The sequence below is a fragment of the Siphateles boraxobius genome, unplaced genomic scaffold (assembly GCF_051911475.1).
Source record: "Siphateles boraxobius isolate OS27281-9 unplaced genomic scaffold, OSU_SipBor_1 6, whole genome shotgun sequence".
NCBI lineage: Eukaryota > Metazoa > Chordata > Actinopteri > Cypriniformes > Leuciscidae > Siphateles > Siphateles boraxobius.
The window spans coordinates 41,085,001-41,092,500 of NW_027509186.1; the positions used below are offsets into that span (position 1 = coordinate 41,085,001).

At 38.6% G+C, this 7,500-nt stretch overlaps 1 long non-coding RNA gene across 2 annotated transcripts in view; it reads right to left on the reverse strand.

Annotated features, from left to right (window-relative positions):
* LOC143715484 (uncharacterized) overlaps positions 1 to 7,500 on the reverse strand; it is a 71,557-nt gene that overhangs the window by 632 nt on the left and 63,425 nt on the right. The window lies entirely within an intron of this gene.

A 7,500-nucleotide genomic window follows, 5' to 3' on the forward strand; every position in this document is an offset into this window, starting at 1 on the left:
AAAATGCATATAAATATATATATATATATATTCAAAAAGATGGAGAGAAAATATGCACTATTACAACATCTATCAAGATTCCCATTTTTCCATCTCCAAATTTAAGATCTCTTAAAATGATAATTACAACTTTTGTTATAAAAAATATTTTTCAAAGCATTATTTTGTTAAATTGCATTTTCGTTTTCTCTCACAGCACAGGCTGATCTCCCGTGAAATTAGTAGTTATCTTCTCCACGGTGAACACTGTTGATTTGTGACTGACACTGTTGTACTGTATTCAATCCATCATCGGTGTATCTCGAATCGCTCAGTCTGGTTTAAGGAGATTAAAGGAGGCTCTCGCCCCGTTTTCCTGCCGTAACCGAACCCTTGAAAGCGTCTGTGGTTTCAGCTGTCACACACACCTTCAGGTGAGAGAGACTGAGCTCTTCTCTCCCGCCTCTATACGCATTGTTTTAAACCAGATGATGATGATGAGGATGATGAGATCCCCTCCTACTCTTTCTCTCTCAGTGTCTAGTTTCAGTTAAGTGAGTCAGATAAGATCTTGAAGCTGGTGGTTTGTGAGTGTGTGCGAGTGCTTCGCTAACTGAAGTGTGTAATTCAGTTTTCTCCTCTCTGATGGAAAGTTTCAGTCAGAATTGTAGAGTGTACAGTTGAACTGCACTGACATTTTTAAGAGGCCATATAATGCCCTTTTATATAGTCTTGATGTCATTTTTGTCCTCTACTAGAACATGTTTTCCTGCTTGAATGTTGATTATTTTCCTCATATTCTCCATTGTTGCGGCTCCTCTCTTCCCAGTCTGTCAGTAACGCTCTGTTTACTTCCTGTCTCTATGAAGCCCCTCCTTCTGAAAAGCACACTGTGCTCTGATTGGTCGGCTGGATCAGTGTGTTGTGATTGGTCGAGCGCTTCGAGTGTGTTTGGGAAATGTCCCGCTCTTACCATAACCGCCAGTTTAACACACTACTAACTAACTTAACCAGGCCCCGCCCCTTTATTCTGCGTATTAATTATTATAATGAGGAATATTGTGACGTGTTCGTTCCCGGAAGAAACTCAAGACTACAGTGGAGGCGTTTCAGGAGTTCAGAAACACTGATATAGAGAATAACTCAAACAGCAACATCACACACTAAAGAAAGATGAACACGGAAAACAAGTATAGTAGGTCCTCTTTAAATACACTTTAGTCACATTTCACTCTGTAGTCAAACAGCAGTTGATGAGCTAGTCACTTTTAAACAACTGTCTATCTTAAATAAGTAATTTAAAGTATATTAAGTCTTGAATTAGAAAACTACAGAATCTCACTGAAAATTAAACTTCAAAACTTTACACTATAAACCGCACTCACTATTCAAACAAGTCACAAAAACTAGTCTTTGACACATTTAAACTACACTACCGTTCAAAAGTTTGGGGTCAGTGTAATTTTTTTTTAAAGTAAAATTAATAGTTTTATTCAGCCTAGATGCATTAAATTGATCTAAAGTGGCAGTAAAGACATTTATAATATCACAAAAGATTCTATTTCAAATAAAAGCTGTTATTTTTAACCTCATATTCACCAAAGAATCCTGAAAAATAAAATATATCAGTTTCCACAGAAATATGAACTGTTTTCAACATTGATAATAATCATAAATGTTTCTTGATCATCAAATCATCATATTAGAGTGATTTCTGAATGATCATGTGACACTGAAGACTGGAGTAATGATGCTGAAAATTCAGATTTGATCACAGGAATATATTACACTTTAATATATATTAAAATCGAAAAGAGTTATTTTAAATTGTAAAAATATTTCACTGTTTTTACTGTATTTTTATCAAATAAATGGCGAGCATATCCAAAAACATTAAAAAAGGTACCAATCCCAAACTTTTGCACGCTTGTATATATGTATAAACCATTAATCTAAATAGCATAAACTACATGCACTCTCAGCCATTAGTGTGACTTTCCTCACTAACTGTGTGTGTGTGTGTTTTATGTGGTGTGCAGTGTTGTATTGCATTAGTCAGTGTGAGTCGGTTGGTAAACGTGATCGCTTGTTAAAAGCTACTCTAGAAACATGTTCCAGCTCTATGAGTGTACGACAGCCGAGGAACACACACACACACACACACGACAGCCAGAGGCCTGGAGGTCCACTGCTGAGGAAACTTAAGATGGCCGGAAAACACGCACACACATGCAACACACACACACACACACACACACACACACACACACACACACACACACACACACACACACACACACACACACACACACACACACACACACACACACACACACGACAGCCAGAGGCCTGGAGGTCCACTGCTGAGGAAACTTAAGATGGCCGGAAAACACGCACACACATGCAACACACACACACACACACACACACACACACACACAAACACACACACACACACACACACAAACACACATGCACACACTCACTCACACACACACGCACATACATACACTTACACACACCCACACTCACTCACACACACTCACACATGCACTCAGACACAAACACACATGCACACACTCACTCTCACACACACATGCACATAGACACAAACACACATGCACACACTCACTCACACACACACTCACACATGCACTCAGACACAAACACACATGCACACACTCACTCTCACACACACACAACCGCACGCACTCACTCACTCACAAACACACTCACACATGCACTCAGACACAAACACACATGCACACACTCACTCACACACACATGCACATACATACACTTACACACACCCACACTCACTTACACACACTCACACATGCACTCAGACACAAACACACATGCACACACTCACTCACACACACACATGCACTCAGACACAAACACACATGCACACACTCACTCACACTCACACATGCACTCAGACACAAACACACATGCACACACTCACTCACACACACATGCACTCAGACAAACACACATGCACACACTCACACACACACTCACACATGCACTCAGACACAAACACACATGCACACACTCACTCACACACACACGCACGCACTCACACACACTCACACATGCACTCAGACACAAACACACATGCACACACTCACACACACGCAAGCATGCACTCACTCACTCACACACACACTAACAACACGCACTCAGACACACACACACATACTCACACACACACACGCACGCACTCACACACACACACACACTCACGCACACACTCACTCACACACACACTCACACACATGCACTCAGACACAAACACATGCACACACTCACTCACTCACTCACACACACATATACACTCACTCACCCACACTAACAACACGCACTCAGGCACACACACACACTCACATATAGCCTGAGGTGTGTGTGCCCACACAGTGATGTCATCGTGCACTGGTGTGTATAGCTGAACCCCCGAGGGCTGTTTTGGGCTCAAACCCGTCCCGTGTGAGACTCTAAAGCACAGTAATGAAAGCAGGGATGAATGCTGGCAGCGGCTCGTATGAGGTGGAACAGTAACTTTAGGAAAATTATAGTTTCGTAATTCGCTTTATGAAATAACGTGAACCATCCGTTAGCAGAGTCACTTCTGTGTAAGAGAGACTGTAGTTTCATAGCGAGAGTTTCCATGTGATCCACTTCATTTTGAGTATGACGGGTTTAATAGTAACTATAGTTATCAAGTGTTGCTGAAATGTTACTAGTTTATAAATATGAACGTGGGCGTAGTTATATACGAGAAAGCCTCTTCTGCTCACCAACGCTGCATTTATTTGATGAAAATACAGTTAAACAGTGAAATATTATTACAGTTTAAAATAGCAGTTTTCTATGTGAATATATGTTAAAGTGTAATTTATTCCTGTGATTTTCAGCATCAGTCTTCAGTGTCACATGATCCTTCAGAAATCAGTCTAATATGATGATCTGATGATCAAGAAACATTTATGATTATTATCAGTGTTGAGAACGGATAATATTTTTTGTGGAAACTGTGATGCGTTTTATTTTGCAGGATTCATTGATGAATAGGAAGTTTAAAAGAACAGCATTCTTTATCTTTTGCAACATTACAAATGTCTTAACCGTCACGTTTGATCAGTTTAATGATTAATAAAAATATTAATTTCTTTCCCATTTCTTTTTTTTACTGACCCCAAACTCCTGAACATTAGTATAGTGTGTGTAATCTTCAGTCTTCCTACAACCAACAAAAAGTTTAAGACAAATATGAATGCATAGATCTTATATTTGGGTCTGAATTTCTACTTGCATGAACTTGCATGACTCATTCTTCTTCAAACACAAAAGATGTTGTTTTAAAGCATGCACAAGCTACTTTTTAGCATACAATGAGAGTGGATGTTGACTACATCCCCAAAAATGACAAAAAGCACCATAAAAGTGGTCCATGCGACGATATTTGAAGTGTTCAGAAGGCATAATCTGGAGTGATACGTCTTAGTTTGAAGATTTTATTAACAAATGAGATTTGAAATCTATGCAAGAAGGCAAAAAAGACTTTAATTTTGGTCTTTTCTCCATTTTATGAAACTTTCAAAGTGCTTTTTTGACATTTTTGAAGCTTGACAGCTCCAGTCCCCATCCACTTTCATTCTGTCATGATTCCTGTCTTGTGTTCCCCTTGTTTTGTGTGGACTTCCTGTTCTGTGCCATGTTTTGTAGTCCTTTGTAGTTCTTCTTGTTTATTAGTCTCCCCAGGTGTTTCTGATTATCCACGCCCCCTTGTTATCTTGTTTAGCTTGTTTGCCTGTGTATTTAATCGTGATGAGTTGTTCATGAACGATCCGTTCATTGCGTCTGTCACGTGATTAATGAACGAACGACTCGGAAGGTAAATTCATTATTTATGATCCCTGTAAATAATTTTTGACTGAATTATAAGGATTTCTTAATTCAGAATATGATCAAGATTAAGTAGGTGGATGTGTTCGGGGAATGTGCCTGTTAAAAGTATAACATTTAAAGCCAAAGGAAATGACTCGAAAAAAGATTCGTTCATTTCAATGAACTAGATCGAACAAGAGAGTCAGTAAAATGATCCGAACTTCCCATCACTAGTATTTAAGCCCTGTGTCTAGTTCAGTCTTTGTGAGTTCTTGTTATTGTATGTTGGTGGTTTGATTCCCATCTCCTGTTTCCCTGAGTTTGTCTAGTTTTGAGTTTAGTTAATAAAGTGTGCTGCTTATGAATCCTGCTTCCTCCTATGATTCAACCACATCGTTACATTAGAACTCACAAAGACTGAACTAGACACAGGGCTTAAATACACAGGCAAACAAGCTAAACAGGATAACAAGGGGGCGTGGCTAACCAGAAACACCTGGGGAGACTAATACACAAGAAGAACTACAAAGGACTACAAAACATGGCACAGAACAGGAAGTCGGCACAGAACAGGAAGTCCACACAAAACAAGGGGAACACAAGACAGGAATCATGACACATTATATGGAAAAAAGCAAAGTGAACATTCTGCTAAACATCTCCTTTTGTGGCATGAGGCTGAGTAAACCCTTTCATGCACTGCACCTTTAAGAAATCCAGTGTAGCATGATGAAATTTGGCTGTACACTACAAAAAAATACTTTATTACTCACTATTATTGTCCTGTTTTCCAGTACAAATGTCTAAACAATTCTTAAATTAAGACACATTTACTTGAGAAGATAAATTACTTCAGATTAGTGCTGTCAAATCGATTAATTGCAATTAATCGCATCTAACATAAAAGTTTGTAAATATATATATATATATATATATATGTGTGTGTATGTGTGTACGTTTGTATGTACATTACACTACTTAAGATATTAAGTCTTGTTTTCTAAAACAAATTATTAAAAATTAAGTGAGTTTATCTATCAGTGTGGTCAGATAATTAAGTTTGAATTAAGTTTATTTTTTGTACCCCATTGCCAGATATTTGTTCTTGTTTTAAGCAAAAACTTAAAACATAAATGTTTGTAAATATATAATATGTGTATATATATATATATATATATATATATATATATACACATATTATATATATACAAACATTTGTTATATGTGATTAATCGATTTGATACTAAGCCTTGTTTTCTGAAAAATGTATATATATATATTAGTGCTGTGCGTTAAACGCGTTATTAACGGCGTTAACGCAAACACATTTTAACGGCGTCAATTTTTTTATCGCAAATTAACGCTCTTTTTGGCCAAGCAAACTTTGTATTTTTATCAAATGCTGTTGCAACAACTAGTAACGTTAGAACAACTACAACATCACACCGGATAGCTAGACCGGAAACAAAACAACAGGCACGCCGCACGTACTTGTTTGGGCTTGCCCCGGCCAAAGAGTAGTAGGCTAACGTTACGTTTTGAGTGGATGGCGCGAGCGCGAGACGCCGATCTAGAGACGTGCACTCTCAACGCAATAGAGTGCGGCGCGGGACTAGATTTGATGGCCGTGTGCGAGGGTGGGCTCGAGCGGTAATGCACTCACTCTGTGTGCGGATACGGGAGAATAAAAAGATTCGCGGGACTCCCGCAAACTAGAAATATCTATGAATAAAACATAAAAACTAATACATTTTTATTCATATGTTGCAGAAAAGCAACAAGAACAACTAAAACTAAATAGAAACAATTTACAGGCCAGAGTTTCTTTTTATAACATGTTTGCAGCGTTGAGGGATGTAGCCAATCACAGACATATGTGTTGATTTCTTGAACGCAATGGCCAATCAGAAGCATTTAAAATAGACTCCCCTCACTGCTCAAAACTGACTTTTTGTTCAGTGCTGAATTCTGTATACTGGCAAATCCTCAAATTATAACAAACAAAGTGTATATATTATGAAAGATGCATTGTGCAGTCAGCTTCATTGATAATAACAGATGTGTGAGATTGCGATGAACTGATGTCAGCTTTTTAGGAATTATTAAGGGAGCACACTTTGCGCGCATTCAGTAATGCCAAACCATGCACTCAGTAGCCTGCTTGCTTTTATGTTATAACAGTGGTTTGTGTGTTAATGCTTTAATAACAAATAATTTATCAGGAGCATTTATGCTGATGTGTATGGTGGCGACACGTAGGTGAAAGTATTTGGAGGTAGCCTACAAAAAAAGAGGCTATTTGCGGGCGGGAGCGGGACAAAAATGTTGCGGGCGGGAGAAAGTAACATAGAAAGTAGTTGAGAACGTCAGTTATGACGACCCAAGTATTAAAAAAATGGACGGGTTTAAATCGGGCTCGGGCTCATAATTACAGTTTATGTGTCGGGCCGGGCTCGGACACAATGCGCACGGGCTCGGGTCGGGCTTGATTTTTTGGGCCCGATCTAAGCTCTACAATGGATGACTTCAGAAAGAAGCACATGGATACCACAGCTAAGAACAAACTTACTGCTGATCCACTTTTCCATGTTGATAAGAGCATTAAAATTAGAAAAAATAATGAGACAAATA